The sequence below is a fragment of the Pseudophryne corroboree genome (genome assembly GCF_028390025.1).
Source record: "Pseudophryne corroboree isolate aPseCor3 chromosome 3 unlocalized genomic scaffold, aPseCor3.hap2 SUPER_3_unloc_7, whole genome shotgun sequence".
NCBI classification, from domain to species: Eukaryota; Metazoa; Chordata; class Amphibia; order Anura; family Myobatrachidae; genus Pseudophryne; species Pseudophryne corroboree.
The window spans coordinates 1090321-1108569 of NW_026967563.1; the positions used below are offsets into that span (position 1 = coordinate 1090321).

General features: G+C 46.2%; 1 pseudogene; it reads left to right on the forward strand.

Annotated features, from left to right (window-relative positions):
* Positions 1–11163: 11163 nt before the first annotated feature.
* LOC134984657 (5S ribosomal RNA) lies at positions 11164–11282 on the forward strand (annotated as a pseudogene).
* Positions 11283–18249: the final 6967 nt, after the last annotated feature.

Genomic DNA, 18249 nt, shown 5'->3' on the forward strand with positions numbered 1-18249 from the left:
AGTTGGGCGCAACCCACCAATTTAAAAGCAATTCAGCGCTTTTTAGGGTTTGCGAATTATTACAGGAGGTTCATTCATTCTTTTTCCGATCTGGTTGCTCCCATTGTGGCCCTGACAAAGAAAGGAGCGGATCCTACCAACTGGCCGCGTAAAGCGGAGTTGTCCTTTCGGGCCTTGAAACAAGCTTTTGTCTCGGCTCCAGTCCTTAGACATCCCAATCCAGAATTGCCCTTCGTTGTGGAGGTTGATGCCTCGGAGGTTGGAGTAGGGGCTATACTATCTCAAAAGGATCCAGAGTCTCAGGAACTACATCCTTGTGCCTTTATGTCCAGGAAATTCTCCTCCGCTGAATCCAACTATGACGTTGGTAACCGGGAATTACTGGCAATAAAATGGGCTTTCGAGGAGTGGAGGCATTGGCTGGAGGGAGCAACACATACCATTTCAGTATTGACTGACCATAAGAATCTGCAATACATTGAATCAGCTAAGCGGCTGAATGCCCGGCAGGCTCGTTGGGCTTTGTTCTTTACTCGTTTCAAATTTATTATAACTTTTAGGCCAGGTTCCAAGAATACCAAGGCAGATGCTCTGTCACGCAGTTTTCTTCCGGTTCATGATAACAGTCCTGTTACTCCCATACTTCCATCTTCAGTCATTTGGGCAGGCCTCACACAAGATTTATTTACCCAGTTAAAACAGCTTCAACACCAAGCTCCTGGAAATACTCCTGCTGGTCGTCTTTACGTCCCTGAGTTCTTGAGAGCTACTGTTTTGACTGAGTTCCATGATAACAAAGTTTCCGGGCATCCGGGGATCTCTAAGACATTGGAGTTAGTCTCCCGCTCAGTATGGTGGCCTGGTCTTTCTAAAGACGTTAAGGAGTTTGTTTCTTCATGTCAGGTTTGTGCACAGCATAAGGTTCCCCGTTCCTTGCCTATCGGGCAATTTATGCCCTTGAATGTCCCTCTCAGGCCATGGTCTCATATTTCCATGGATTTTGTGGTGGACCTTCCCCTTTCAGCTGGATGCAGAGTAATTTGGGTGGTAGTAGACCGTTTTAGCAAGATGGCTCATTTCATTGCCCTTCCCCGACTGCCATCTGCCCAAGGATTGGCAGTGTTGTTTCTCCGCCATGTTTTCAGACTTCATGGGTTGCCCACTGATATTGTTTCTGATCGGGGTCCACAATTCATTGCACAATTCTGGAAGTGTTTCTGTGCTTCATTAAAGATGAGATTGTCATTAACATCTGGTTACCACCCACAGTCCAACGGGCAAACCGAGCGAGTTAACCAATCATTGAAACAGTATTTGCGTTTGTATTCAGCTAAACTCCAGAATGATTGGTCCGAGTTTCTTCCATTGGCGGAGTTTGCTTACAATAATTCTTGTCATTCCTCCACCAACGTGTCTCCATTCTTTTCAGTTTTTGGTTTTCACCCCAGAGCTAATTCTTTTTTTCAACATTCCTCAGTTTCCTCGCTAACCTTAACCTCCCATCTCAGAGCCATTTGGAAAAAAGTGCACCTTGCTCTCAGAAAAGCGGCCTTTCGAGAGAAAATTTTTTCTGACCGGCTCCGACGTCCTTGCAATTTTAAGGTGGGAGATAGGGTATGGTTGTCGACTCGTAACATAAGACTTCGACAATCTTCAGCTAGGTTGGGACCCAAATTTATTGGACCATTTCATATCATTAAAAAAGTTAACCCAGTTGCTTTCCGGTTACGTTTACCAAAATCTCTTCGGATTGGTAATACGTTTCATTGCTCCCTGTTGAAGCCATACATTTCTTCCAATAAATTTCCTCGGAAGATCTCTCAGGGAAGATCTCCAGTGGATGTACAGGGGCAACAGGAGTTCCTGGTGGAGAAGGTTCTCGATTCCAAGTTGTCCAGGGGCCGGCTTTATTTTCTGGTTCACTGGAGAGGTTATGGTCCAGAGGAAAGGTCCTGGGTCCTGGATAAGGATCTTCATGCCCCAAGGCTCAAGAGGGCATTTTTTCGGGAGTTTCCTTGGAAGCCTGGCTTTAGGGGTTCCTTGACCCCTCCTCAAGGGGGTGTGTACTGTTAGGCGCCGGGGTCCGCTCTTAGGCTGATTCTGGACAATCTTAAGGTGTTATAAGTCCCTAATAAAGAAGGCGTTCTCCTTCTGGGGATAATAACAGTATATACACCTAAGCATAAGAACAGTGTGTCATTTATCCGACAGTATATCACCTACATTCGGGTCATTTACATCTTCCAATGCCTCCTTTAGAAATCGTTTACTGACTGGACAAATAAAACAATTAATGATACAACTAAGGATTAATATATTATACTTACTCAGACATTAGAGTAAACACGCAGACACATTTTTTAATCTTTAATAACCTTTATTATATCTCATCGCACTTATGTTTTGTTTTTGTCATATTTTAACCTCTATGTTTCGCCTATACTCCTAGTTTGTGTGTAATTAATTTCGCACCAATTTTAAGCATATATTAATAAAAGTTAAATTTTATAATTAAAACAGGTGGATGTGATAACCAGATCTAATCCTTCTCACGTGCACCGATAGTACAGCCCTTTCTTTCTCTCTATTTTGCATTTACCACAGCTGTAGTTGGTAGCACCCCCATAATGAATGATAATTATCAATAACGTAATTGGGGTCCTTTTCTTGGAGCCTTGACTCCAAGTCTATATATAAGAAATTGTGTGTGTGCAGATACAACATCATCTTCTGACATTACAGAGGAGACAGCGCTGATGAGACAGGCGACATTACAGAGGAGACAGCGCTGATGAGACAGGCGACATTACAGAGGAAACAGCGCTGATGAGACAGGCGGATTACAGAGGAGACAGCGCTGATGAGACAGGCGGATTACAGAGGAGACAGCGCTGATGAGACAGGCGGATTACAGAGGAGACAGCGCTGATGAGACAGGCGGATTACAGAGGAGACAGCGCTGATGAGACAGGCGGATTACAGAGGAGACAGCGCTGATGAGACAGGCGGATTACAGAGGAGACAGCGCTGATGAGACAGGCGGATTACAGAGGAGACAGCGCTGATGAGACAGGCGGATTACAGAGGAAACAGCGCTGATGATGTAGGCGACATTACAGAGGAGACAGCGCTGATGAGACAGGCGACATTACAGAGGAGACAGCGCTGATGAGACAGGCGGATTACAGAGGAGACAGCGCTGATGAGACAGGCGGATTACAGAGGAGACAGCGCTGATGAGACAGGCGGATTACAGAGGAGACAGCGCTGATGAGACAGGCGGATTACAGGGGAGACAGCGCTGATGAGACAGGCGGATTACAGGGGAGACAGCGCTGATGAGACAGGCGGATTACAGAGGAGACAGCGCTGATGAGACAGGCGGATTACAGAGGAGACAGCGCTGATGAGACAGGCGGATTACAGAGGAGACAGCGCTGATGAGACAGGCGGATTACAGAGGAGACAGCGCTGATGAGACAGGCGGATTACAGAGGAGACAGCGCTGATGAGACAGGCGGATTACAGGGGAGACAGCGCTGATGATGCAGGCGGATTACAGAGGAGACAGCGCTGATGAGACAGGCGGATTACAGAGGAGACAGCGCTGATGAGACAGGCGGATTACAGAGGAGACAGCGCTGATGAGACAGGCGGATTACAGAGGAGACAGCGCTGATGAGACAGGCGGATTACAGAGGAGACAGCGCTGATGAGACAGGCGGATTACAGAGGAGACAGCGCTGATGAGACAGGCGGATTACAGAGGAGACAGCGCTGATGAGACAGGCGGATTACAGAGGAGACAGCGCTGATGAGACAGGCGGATTACAGAGGAGACAGCGCTGATGAGACAGGCGGATTACAGAGGAGACAGCGCTGATGAGACAGGCAGATTACAGGGGAGACAGCGCTAATGATGCAGGCGGATTACAGAGGAGACAGCGCTGATGAGACAGGCGGATTACAGGGGAGACAGCGCTGATGAGACAGGCGGATTACAGAGGAGACAGCGCTGATGAGACAGGCGGATTACAGAGGAGACAGCGCTGATGAGACAGGCGGATTACAGAGGAGACAGCGCTGATGAGACAGGCGGATTACAGAGGAGACAGCGCTGATGAGACAGGCGGATTACAGAGGAGACAGCGCTGATGAGACAGGCGGATTACAGAGGAGACAGCGCTGATGAGACAGGCGGATTACAGAGGAGACAGCGCTGATGAGACAGGCGGATTACAGGGGAGACAGCGCTGATGAGACAGGCGGATTACAGAGGAGACAGCGCTGATGAGACAGGCGGATTACAGGGGAGACAGCGCTAATGATGCAGGCGGATTACAGAGGAGACAGCGCTGATGAGACAGGCGGATTACAGAGGAGACAGCGCTGATGAGACAGGCGGATTACAGAGGAGACAGCGCTGATGAGACAGGCGGATTACAGGGGAGACAGCGCTGATGAGACAGGCGGATTACAGAGGAGACAGCGCTGATGAGACAGGCGGATTACAGGGGAGACAGCGCTGATGAGACAGGCGGATTACAGGGGAGACAGCGCTAATGATGCAGGCGGATTACAGAGGAGACAGCGCTGATGAGACAGGCGGATTACAGAGGAGACAGCGCTGATGAGACAGGCGGATTACAGAGGAGACAGCGCTGATGAGACAGGCGGATTACAGAGGAGACAGCGCTGATGAGACAGGCGGATTACAAGGGAGACAGCGCTGATGAGGCAGGCGGATTACAGAGGAGACAGCGCTGATGATGCAGGCGGATTACAGAGGAGACAGCGCTGATGAGACAGGCGGATTACAGAGGAGACAGCGCTGATGAGACAGGCGGATTACAGAGGAGACAGCGCTGATGAGACAGGCGGATTACAGAGGAGACAGCGCTGATGAGACAGGCGGATTACAGAGGAGACAGCGCTGATGAGACAGGCGGATTACAGGGGAGACAGCGCTAATGATGCAGGCGGATTACAGAGGAGACAGCGCTGATGAGACAGGCGGATTACAGAGGAGACAGCGCTGATGAGACAGGCGGATTACAGAGGAGACAGCGCTGATGAGACAGGCGGATTACAGAGGAGACAGCGCTGATGAGACAGGCGGATTACAGGGGAGACAGCGCTGATGATGCAGGCGGATTACAGAGGAGACAGCGCTGATGAGACAGGCGGATTACAGAGGAGACAGCGCTGATGAGACAGGCGGATTACAGAGGAGACAGCGCTGATGAGACAGGCGGATTACAGAGGAGACAGCGCTGATGAGACAGGCGGATTACAGAGGAGACAGCGCTGATGAGACAGGCGGATTACAGAGGAGACAGCGCTGATGAGACAGGCGGATTACAGAGGAGACAGCGCTGATGAGACAGGCGGATTACAGAGGAGACAGCGCTGATGAGACAGGCGGATTACAGGGGAGACAGCGCTAATGATGCAGGCGGATTACAGAGGAGACAGCGCTGATGAGACAGGCGGATTACAGAGGAGACAGCGCTGATGAGACAGGCGGATTACAGAGGAGACAGCGCTGATGAGACAGGCGGATTACAGAGGAGACAGCGCTGATGAGACAGTCGGATTACAGGGGAGACAGCGCTGATGAGACAGGCGGATTACAGAGGAAAGTACTATGTAAAAAACTTGGGCGATCCGGCACCGGATGGGCTAATTAGAAATAATGCTAGAATTAAAGAAGAGAAAACCAAAATTGGACAATAGGTAACCCTAAATAGATAGGGGAGAGAATGGGCAAGAATAGCCCCTTCAATATTGTATAAAAATATACGTATAGGTGTGAATGTTTTTCTTTATCTCATTATATGACAACGTCTTCCTAATCGGATCTGTCCCTTTTAGCAGTAACATTTTTGACACAATCTTTGGAAGCAATCTTTATTATGACCACTTTTTCATTAAAAGCGGAGCTAACAAAACGACAAAATCCGGAGACTTTTGGTGATTTCTTCTCAGAAAACTTCACAGAATCCCCGATTGAATCTGACTGGAAAACTACTTTTTCTAGATTACAAAAAAGTTTACAGAAAAGGACTCGCCTATCGTGGGACATCACCACATTACAGAACTATATTAAACACAAGATCGTGCCCCGGGGGTTGAGACCCAAAATATTCCCCTCCTTTCCACTGGCTACGGAGAATTTGAAGACAGAGTGGGAGACAGCACTCCTGAAGTGCTCCCAAGAACTATTACATCTTATGGTCAAACATGACACACTACTCATAGATCAAGTGGAAAAAGAAATAGAGGAATTGGGTCAGAACCTAGAAATTTGGGAAAAAGATTTGTCTTTTCAGACAGCCTTTGAGAAACATCAAAAAGAACTGAAGCTATATGAACAAACAATAGCAGATCGGAAGCGGAACAAATTTATCAGGGACAAACGAGATTTCTCCCGTGGGGACATTTTCAGGTGGAATTCCTTACCCCAGACCAGAAATCGGAGACAGAGGGAAGACTCGACTTTCTCAGAATTTGAATCCTCAAATAGCGGAGATTCATCTAGTGAGACTTCAGACAACGCCAGATTCAACCAAGGAGAAGGAGAATTTTCCCCACGTTTTTTAGGCCAGGGTTCGAAACAAAGAGGTCGAGACAAAAATCAAGGAAAACACGGCGGGGGGGAAAGAAGAGGCGACAGACGCAACCCCGACTGGGATCTACCGAAGACCACCAGGTATCCGGCCCGACAGAGGAAGACGCTACGATAACTCACCCGCCTTCATCCTCCTTACAGGTCATAAACCTATCTGGCAGATCCCTCTCATCTGTACACATGGATGTTTTGGCCAAAGGCCTTTCTTTCTCACCCTCTAAATCATTCAACAGATTTTGTTGGGAGAAAGATCTCAGATTATTTGGCAGAAAACTCCTGCTAAAAAAGTTCTTTGCCAAACACCATGCCAGACAAGACAGTGAAAACATCACAGATTTATCCCCTGAGGAACTCCAAACAGTCCAAGCCCTGGAGGACCTATTAGTGGAATCAAACACACAAGATAGCACTCCTTGCCGAGCTAAATGTAAACCCAAGTCTTCATTTTTCCCACCTGATAATACCAGCCCGGAAATTAGGGTTTTTCTTAACAGGGTGTCGAAAGAATTTGACGATATTTACGTCCGATCCAAAACATCCCACCAATACTCATCTAGAAATCTCAACTTCCAAGAAAGGAAAGCTTTACGTGAGATGGAAACATGGCGAGACGTAATTATTAAACCTTCGGACAAGGGGGGCAACATTGTTCTATGGCCGTTAGAAATGTACATCACGGAAGCACACAGACAACTGTTTAACCCCCTTTGCTATCAAAAACTCCTGAGTGATCCTACAAAAAGGTTCCAAAAAGCTTATACCTCTCTAATACAAGAGGCTGCTACACAGGGAACCATCACAAAACAAGAAGCAGCATATCTCACTGTCCAAAACCCGAAAACTCCAACTTTCTATCTTCTGCCGAAGATTCATAAAGACATCCAGGTGCCACCAGGCAGACCAATAATGTCGGGTAATGGAGGATTGCTGGAGCAGCCGAGTCGATTTTTAGATTTACATCTACGTGACTTCGTCCTCGACCTACCATCTTACTTACAAGACACTGCCGACTTATTACGTAAAATTCACGACATCCATTTCGAAGACGACTTCCTCCTAGTGACCCTTGATGTCGAGGCACTTTACTCCAGCATCAACCACCATCAAGGTTTGGCTGCAACCAAATTCTTCTTGGACCAAATCGGCTCCAATGACTTCTCTGATTTTCTTCTACAGCTACTTACCTTTGTTCTCTCCAAAAATTATTTTGTTTTTCAAGATCAATTTTTCTTACAAACCAGGGGAACCGCTATGGGGGCAGCATGTGCACCTACATATGCAAATCTCTTCTTAGGGTGGTGGGAGCACTTTTATGTGTTTAACACCCGGAATGAAAAATATACCACACACATAATACTGTGGCTAAGATACATCGATGATGTCTTCTTGATTTGGAATGGAAATAAGAGCTCACTCTTAGAGTTCATTCAGATTCTCAATCAAAATGAACTTAACATTACCCTGACACATTTCATCAGCTCAACAAGAGTACCATTCTTAGACCTGAGTATCTATAAATCCGATGCAGGATTCTTAGAAACAGAATTATTCCGTAAGGAGACTGCTACCAACAGTCTCCTACACCAAACAAGCTCTCATTTTCCGCCTACTGTGGAAAACATCCCCAAAGGGGAATACCTTCGCTTGAGACGTAACTGCTCAGAAGACTCTACTTTCAAATCCAAAAGTTTGGAACTAACTAACCGCCTCCTGGACAGAGGCTACAGCAGACGCTCACTTAAACGGGCATATACTGCCATTGCAGCAACCAAAAGAGAGAGTTTGATCTTTGGAAAGAAAAGTAAGAATACGGAGCAGGAAGATACCGTTCGCTTCATTGGAACTTTCTGCCCCGAATGGAGGAAGCTGAAGGAAGTAATAACTAGACATCTTCCCATCCTACAATTGGACCCAGATTTGGCACCCCTCTTCAATTCCCCACTGCAAATGAGCTGGCGCAGATCAAAAAACATGAGAGACCATCTAGTGCATAGCCATTTGATCTCCTCCAATACCAAAAAAAAAACCCTCTATCACAGGTTCCTTCCCTTGTGGTCAGTGCAAATCATGCCCTCAAATCCTGCAAACCAACACGGTCACCGACAGGTTTGACCAAGTGGTCAAGTTAAAACACTTTTTTAACTGTAATACGCAGGCGGTGATATATTGCATAACGTGTGAGTGTAATCTCAAGTATGTAGGCATGACCACACGCAAATGGAAAGAAAGAATATTAGAACATCTAGGTAACATCCGCAATGCCTCCAGAGATCTCAACAGAATGAAACAGCTCACATCGGTAGCGAGACATTTCAATTTTGTTCATAAAGGATCCATCAAAGGGTTCAAGACTTTCTGTTTAGATCGAGTACATCTCGGCATACGGGGAGGAGATATAACCAAAGAACTATTCAAAAAGGAGAGTGAATGGATTTTTCGCTTGAACAGCTTGAAACCCTTCGGATTGAATGAAACCATTAACTACGGGTTTTTTTTGTAAAGAATCCCTCTTACAGCCACCTACATCTCTAGAATCCAAATTATCCTCAATCCCTATTAGGTATATAGGAGTATCACACACATGCACCGTTCTGCATGTATATTTTTTATCTATATTTTACTTTTTAATCAACAATTGGTACCACACCCTCTACCAACATTATACCCCAATACCACATCACTCCTCATCTTCCACCACACATAACACTACACTACGACACCACGTCACATTTCCCCCTCAATTTTTAATTCCTTTTCACCCCTAGTCCCAATTTTTCACCCACAGTCACCAGTCACCCGTAACCATTTCCCGGCCACCCGCATCAACTACCAACCAGGCATACTCACTCTTCACCTTTCCCCATCATTTATTATTATTTTTCTGCATTCCTTCACTGCACACCTGTGCACCTTCACCCAGCAACACCTTGCACCCATCCCCTATCTTTATTGTCACTCCACACTATACCTCCTCCTTATGGACCATGACAGCAATCTTCCTTTGTCACACTAACCCCATAGTGCATCCCTCATCTCATGCCCCTCCCAATTATCCTTCACGCACCATTGCCCCACAGTAACGCCCAGCCCTTTCATTCCCGTTTTGCTTCCATACCCCTGCTAAGCAAGCACCTTCCATCATTATCTTTTTATCCCCCTTTTACAGCACCTATAAGACCTCCTTCGAATTATGTCGCTTTCTCATGTAATTTGTAAGCCTAGTACTTTCACAGCAAAGCTACACAATACGGGCATTTGCCATATTACTCCCACATCCAAAATGGCGAATTATCACCACTGAAAGCTCCGAGTCTTCCGTACATTGCGTCTTGGCTCCACTACTGCAGTCTCTTAGCAACCGCCCACTTAAGTAATCCCCAATGGTATCTCGCCCACATCCAAGATGGCGTCCGCGATCTCGCGATATCTGAAGTACCTCCCGCCTCCCGGATCTGCCGTCATCACCGTGGTCTCTTAGCAACTGCTCACACAACAGATCACGCCCACGGCACGACACCTCCGGATTGGACAGCTTTAACTGGGGCGGACTTAAAAGCCCTCTCCACACACCGGTCAGCACGGAACCCGGAAGTGAACAAGCCTTCGGGCGAAACGCGTCTTCCACATCCAGGACAAGGGGTCTCGTCGACACTACCTCATTTTGGCATTTAGCCACATCCATCCTTATGCTCTGCTGGCTCTCTCACATTACTGGTGAAACCGTAAGCCCTGCTGTTTCGTGGCTGCATGCCACGGATAGCAACTTCTATCATAATATCTTAACTAAACTGCCTTGATTATCTTGCATTTTATGTGTATCACATGGGTAACTGACTAGGGGTCTATATTGGCATTTACCTAATACCTAGCACCCGGTTGAAATCAGCCAATATTCTAGTCTCACCAGTGGATACATCTAACTAATATATATCTGATATATTGGCTCTCATTCATCTCCACTTCTGCCTCCTCATAGCAATTGTTGCATGCATGTTAACAGCATTTATCTATGATAAGTTATATTATCCCATTTGAGATTATGATGCAAATATTCTACGACTCATAGCTAGTGCATATGGTTGACAGATATATGTTTGTGCAGTTGTGGGTGATTTTGACACGGTAGCACCTAATTTTCACAGATTTCAACCCTCCTACAATCCTCCTTCTGAATTTGCTTAGCAAAAAATTGTATTACTTGAGTGACCACCTATTCACCTGATTCTACCAGCATCCCATATCATCTATTGTCTGTCTGGACAAATTCATAATATATTAGCAGTCAGGGATTTTTTTGTCTTTATTTAGCGCTAATTTATATAAATCCAAACCCTCTATAGATCACCAATTTTCGTGGACTCTCATTCACGATTCCCGGCACGGTTGAACCACGTGAGTGGGAATATCGAATCGGGTCTAACGGGAAAAGCAGATCCACTCATTTACACGATTCTTCTCTCATTTCTTTTCTGTTGGTCTTAAATTTCAATATTCCTAAATAGGTGCACTCTCATTGGTGTTCACATAAAACTCTCTACTACCATACCACGCTGCCAGCGCCCAATCTCGTCTGATCTTGGAAGCTAAACAGCGTTGGGCCAGGTCAGTACCAGGAAGGAAGACCACCTGTGAATACCTGGTGTTGTAGAGTAGGATTTTCCTCTCTTATGTGATAGCAACACCAACAGCAGTATCACCACTTGTCTCTATCCAATTTGCTTCAGACCTATTGGTCACGTGCATCAGTTACCTCAGGTACAACACCTTTTTCTAACATTGTCATTGTCTTGAATCCAGACAGGTGCAGGTCATTCTTCCTTTATTTTTGCCTCAGAGGAGTGACTTTTGATCATTACTCTAATTACTCACAAGCCAAAGAGCATAGCCTATATTTTTGTGTCGTGACCACCCCGTGGTTCCATCAATACAGCAAGTCTGTACTGGTCAAGGGGAACGGGGGTATGACCAACTAATGTCTACAACCCTTCCACATATTCTTTTTCAATAAGAGACCAGAACATTTTATTTCATCAAGATGCTTTTCATTTTTCATTTTGCACTTTGAAGGACAGATCTCTAGGAGGAACCATTATTCTAACTAAAGCTAATAAAAGTTACGTTTTAAATATTTCATCTTAATTATCATATCAAATTTACATTTACTATAAGAGTGCGCCCACACAAGAGCCTTCTTTTGTCTCCCCATTTTTAAAGGATTACAGAGGAGACAGCGCTGATGAGACAGGCGGATTACAGAGGAGACAGCGCTGATGAGACAGGCGGATTACAGAGGAGACAGCGCTGATGAGACAGGCGGATTACAGAGGAGACAGCGCTGATGAGACAGGCGGATTACAGAGGAGACAGAGCCCTGCAGTCCCAGAATCAGCGCAGCTCTGTGTAATGGCGCCCAAACGCCGACAGGGAGTGAGTGAGGGAGGGAGAGAGAGAGCGAAGCAGCTCCAGGGCGGGAACACCAGCAGTAGACGGCACCCGTAGCTGGGGGAGTGGATACAGGTCAGAGCATTATCTCCTCTGCTGGACTTCACCACCGGGTACTGTGGAGCCGAATATAAAAAGATTTTAATAAATCCGACCTGTGCCCCATGCCCTGGTGGATACAGTGGGGTCCCTGCCCGGCCACAGTGTCCATGCTTGCGTCGCGGTCCGTCTCCTACACCACAACCAGATCACGATTTTGGTGGGTCCCACCTGGGGAACCCTCTTACCTCCTCCCTAGAGTGCAGCCACGTGATCCAGGAGAGCAGTAGCGCTGTGTGTGTGCCTGATGGGAACCGGTGCGCCTCTGCAGCAAGTACCCGGGAACCAGGGTGCAGGAGCATGCAGTGCTGCAGAGGGAGGTAGTGGAGTCACAGCACAGAATGTCAGACTGACATTTCTAGTGCTGTGACCCTTGACGTCTTCTAAAAGCTCTTTGTCAGGGCTGCCTAGCGCAGCCCCACCTGTTAGTGACCTGCGTTGCAGGTACCATCTTACAAACTGAGCTCCAGTGCCTGGAGGCGGGGCTATAGAGGCGGTGCAGTGCATTCTGGGAACAGTCAAAGCTTTAGCTTGTTGGTGCCTTGGATCAAGATCCAACTCTACACCCCAATGTTATTCCCTGTGGAACCCCAGTATACCCCGCTGCAGAAATACTTTTACTTACATAAAAGGCTATTAACCAAACTGCACCAAAATACATCTCCTCACTCATCTCAAAATTTTTACCTACCCGACCTCTCCGCTCTGCACAAGATCTGCTTCTCTCATCCACACGCATTACTTGTTCACTTGGAATGCCCTCCCACACACAATAAGACTCACCTCTAGTCTCCAAACCTTTAAATGTTCCCTGAAAACTCTTCAGACAAGCCTATCAAATTCCAGACCCACCTGCATAACCTTCAGTGCTTCCCTATGTAATTACATCCTCTATGTACGGTACACATAGCATCACATATCTGGTCTTTCTTTACTCTCACACCCTCCTGACACTTGGCCAACATTGCTGGGTGATCATATCATACAACCCATTACGAACCTAGCAATCTGGTGGACCATTATGCAATGGGTAGCATCTATCCTTGTGTATCAATGTCTATTTCCCTATAGATTGTAAGCTTGTGAGCAGGGCCTTCCTACCTCTATGTCTGTCTGTTTTTTACCCAGTTTTGTTTTATTACTGTTGTTAACATTTTTCGCACATTACTCTTGTATGCTGTAAAATATAGGGGTGTTTACAAAAGAAAATGGAAAGCGGTGGGCGCAACACCTTGTAATCCTTACATGAAATAATCTGTAAACCAAAGGATTTGTCCTTAGTCCTATAGCAATGACTTAGTGGGTCTGAAGCAGATTTCTCTGTGTTTCCTTTCAAGGTGTAATTCCTTATCTCGAAAAAAGGAGACAGATCATTGAACAGACCAATTTGACAAACAGACCACAGGTTTATTACACTAAGCACTCACAATGGTACAGATAAAACAAGCATATAACCACATAAAGTGGACGTGGGGGTGGCTGACATCTGGTCACAAGTTACCCTTCCAGGAGGCACTGGAAGCTTCGGATTACACAGTGCACCAGAAGAGAACAATTGTCCAGATAAAACAGCTACACCCTTTGCAAACAAAGGCCACTAATAGGGGTGTTGCAATTACACTGGCTCTGTATGTTGTAAAAATTCAGGGGTGCAGTTGTTAAAAATTAAAAGCACATTGCTCCTGTATGCTGTAAAATTTAGGGGTGATGCTATTCAGATAACATTAAACTGGCCCTGTATGTTGTAAAAATTCAGGGGTGCAGTTGTTAAAAATGTTTGCACACTGCTCCTGTATGCTGTAAAATATAGGGGTGCTGCTGGCCCTGTATGTTGTAAAAATTCTGGGGGTGCAGATGTTAAAAATTAAATGCACACTGCTGTATGCTTTAAAATATAGGGGTGTTGCTGTTGAAATAACATTACACTGGCCCTGTATGTTGTAAAAATTCAGGGGTGCAGTTGTTAAAAATTAAAAGCATACTGCTCCTGTATGCTGTAAAATATAGGGGTGTTGCTGTTCAGATAACATTACACTGGCCCTGTATGTTGTAAAAATTCAGAGGTGCAGTTGTTAAAAATGTTTGCACACTGCTCTTGTATGCTGTAAAATATAGGGGTGTTGCTGTTCAGATAACATTACACTGGCCCTGTAGTAAAAATTCAGAGGTGCAGTTGTTAAAAATTAAAAGCACACTGCTGCTGTATGCTGTAAAATATAGGGGTGTTGCTGTTCAGATTACATTATACTGGCCCTGTATGTTGTAAAAATTCAGAAGTGCAGTTGTTAAAAATGTTTACACACGGGGTGTGGCTTAGCTGCCATCTTGAGAGGACGCACGAGTTTGGAACTCCTCTCTATATTGATCCCTTCAAAGGATTTTAGGAGCTTGGGGCTCCGAGAACTCCGGATCTCCTACCTCTGATTTCGGGTACCTCCTCAGCCGCTTTTCAGCCTCCGGCCTGCCCCACTGCTTGGACCACCGCTACTGGCCCTGGAGATTTACCGGAGATCCCCCCCTTCCAAATCCAGCAGTTCTGTTGGACACACAGCATCCCCATCCCTGTTGCTGGACGGCTGCTCACACACCAGCACCCGATTCCTACCTGAAGCACTAGCGATCTCCTGCATTCGGGGGTCTTCACTGGGCCGCCGCCCTGCAGTCTCCCATGGCTTCCAGCGCTGTAGCTGCACCGTGGATTGTGATAAACCACTGCCCTGTCTGCTGCCACGCCCACTGTCTTTTCACTGACTGACAGCGTGTAATCCTGCCTGACGGCCGAGCATCAGTAGCAGCCAGCCGGGACACTCTGCTCCTGCCTGCAGCCCTTTCCTTCCTCCTGCCCCAGAGCGCTTGTACTGTGAGGCGGCTCTGCTGTGTGGCGCTGGATCTGAGCCGTGTCCTCAAGAAGTGACCCACATTGAGCTCTCTCACTGTGACTCCCGGTGCCCCCCTGTTACATCCAGTAGCAGCTGCTCCTTAAGTGGTCTCCCCGCCAACCAGTAAGTGTTCTAGGGGTTTTGGGTACGATGAGCTGAGCCTAATGTCCTGCTTCATATAAATTAAGCCTGCCTGTCCTGCTCTGAGCAACTGCCAGCACAGGCAAGGAACCACTAATCTTGATATATTGCTCTGTGTGACACAGACTGAGGCCCTCTCTCTCCAAACTGCAGGCTACTACAGACCATTCTCTCTTTTACTATTAATATATCTGGGAACACCTGAACTGGTGTCTTGCTGCCACCTAGTGGCTCTATGGAACTCATCTGCCTACATGTTATGATTTAACTGTTACAAAGCCTCACTGAAGACGCTCCTCTCTACTTCACGTGCTACCACCGCAGAGATTATTCACATACATGTAGTTTAACCGCTGTTGAACATGTAATCATTGCTTCATTAGGAGACTGGTCTTGTGCGTGGCACGAATGTTGTAGGCGTTTCCCTCGTCCCTACCCTGTGTTGATAGTCCTATTCTCTCCTTTACATTCCTCAGCATGCCTAAGGGAGGGGAAAAAATCAGGATCTCATAACCTTGTTGGATACTTTAAGAATCCTGCGCTTTCTTCATCTCAAAAGTCGTCTGGCGCGTCACCTACTGGTGAGGTTTCTGATAAGGACTCCGATGATAAATTCTCACCATCGCCAGCCACTAAAGCAGACATTGCAGTGCTTCTCACTGAAATGAAAAACATCAAAAAAGCAATCTGGGAAGAAGTCCAAGATGCTCTCTCAGGTGTTAAAACGGAATTGGCTACTTTGGGCTCCAGGGTCGATGCTATTGAAAGAAAACAAGAGGAGCTTATTGCACTTCAACAAGAATACGAGCATGAGGTAGTCCAAATTCACACGGATGTCATGCTTCTGGCTGATAAACAGGAAGATTTGGATAATAGAGGTCGTCGTAACAACCTCAGGATCCGCAACATTCCTGAATCTGTGGAACCAGCTCATTTGATGGACTATCTCCTTAGTCTTTTTCGCATCCTTGCTCCCTCCATTCCTGATGATATGTTGCTTCTAGATAGCGCTCACTGAGCACTCCGTCCTAGATCTCTGGATACCAACATGCCTAGAGACGCAATTCTTAGACTGCACTACTATACGGCAAAGGATCAGGTATATACAAAGGCTCTCTCATAGCATCACTTTTGAGGGATCCACGCTTCTCGTTTTTCAAGATCTCTTCCCCGTCACGCTGACCAGACGATGGGAAATGGAGGATATCACCAAGACATTGCGAGACAACAATTTCAAGTATCGCTGGGACTTCCCCTTTGCTCTCCAGGTCCGATCCGATGGAAAAGTTCTGGCTGCCAGAACACCTGATGAAGCTTTTCAATTGCTTCGGCGCTTGAATTTTTCTGGATCACCAATTTCTGCGCAACACACCCCTCCTGTCAACACCTCCCCTCCCCATAAAGCCCCGTCCCAGGACTAGCATACTGCGAGGTTGGCTTCACATGTCCCCTCAGACACCTGAACCCCTCATTTATTTTTATTTTTTTTCACTTATAATGTGTTGCATCTTTATGTAGATTACCCAAAGTACGCCCATTGATATACTGGAGACCCTGGCTTCTCCTCTCGATGTGGGAAGTGAAGGGGTTACTGGACTGTGTGGGGGTCTTGGACCTGGAGACCTCCTTTACGGGTTGTTTCTGTTATCTTTACTGTTTACCCACAAGTATTACTATTTGTATTTGAAAATATCTCAATGAACCCTCCTGGCTGGTAAATACCAGCTTAAATGGTTCCTCAAAGATCAAGGTACAGATCCTCGTACCTCTCCATGTCTTTATGGGTGTTTTACTGTAGCTATGTGTCTAAAATATAATATTCCTGTTAATCCACAGAGGGAACCTTGTTGTCATACCCTGGTTACGTTGTACTTTTGGGTTCCCCACCACGTTATATATTACTGTTCCATCGTTCACATGGATATGATTTTGACAGATGTAACTGTGTTACCGCCTACCTGATATTTGTAGAGATAAGTGGCCTCACAGACTCTCGGACTATGCTCCCCTTAAGCTGTATTTTCACTCTCGGAGTGGTATGTCGGAGTTTTTAGTGATGCCTATATATCTAGCCTTGTGTGTTTTAGATATGTTGCTCAGACCACTTTGTCCTTCCTGGGACTCCCACTTCATCCACCCGCTCCTTTCCCTATCCCTGCAACTCCTTTTAACGCAGCTTATTCCCAATGCGTTTCCTGCGCTCACGTCCACACATAGGACTTCACTCGTATTCTTTCTATATTTGTCCTTTCTCTATTTGGTCCCTAGATCACCCCCCCCCCCCTAATTTGGCCCCCATGGTCGACTTCGGACATACTGGGCTACCTGGCCTATCCCTCCACTGGGTCCAATCTTATGAGCAGTTCTTTGCTCTTACCCTACTTTCTCCCTAAATTCCTTTCCCACTTTCTATTTTCTTTTAGTGTTTCTTCCTTTTCCTTTGGGGTCCCTGCTGGTCCTTTTTTGTATTTGCGCTGCTCTTCTGTTTAAGATGGGGCATAGTAGTTCTGGGAAGGGATTTTAATGTGACACTTGATAGCCATCTGCACAGGTCCAGACCTCTCCCTGAATCCCTACAACATTCCCACTCTCGCAATTCTGCTGCCCTGAAACTACTCCTATCACAACATCTTCTCTTTGATGCTTGGAGAGTGAAGGGACCCACTGCCAGAGATGACCCCTATTGCTCTCCTATATATGACATATATACTAGGCTAGACATGATCTTTTTGAGTACTGAACCAGCCCAATGCATAGTGGATACCTCCATACACCCCAGCACTTGGTCTGACCATGGCCCAATTACGGTGGATGTTCCTGGGCCTATAGTTTCCACTCACCAGCCCTCGTGGTGCTTAAATAAGGTCCTCCTTAATCCCATGCTTAAAGCCCAACTAGTAGAGAAATTAGTTCACTACTTCAGATCTAATAAAAATCCAAGTATTAATAATCATAATCAGCGCCAGACCAATCACTTAGTAATGACTACAACTTGCACTTTTTTATATTTATGTACTTTGATATTGGATATTAACTTGAGGCAATACAACTTCAGTT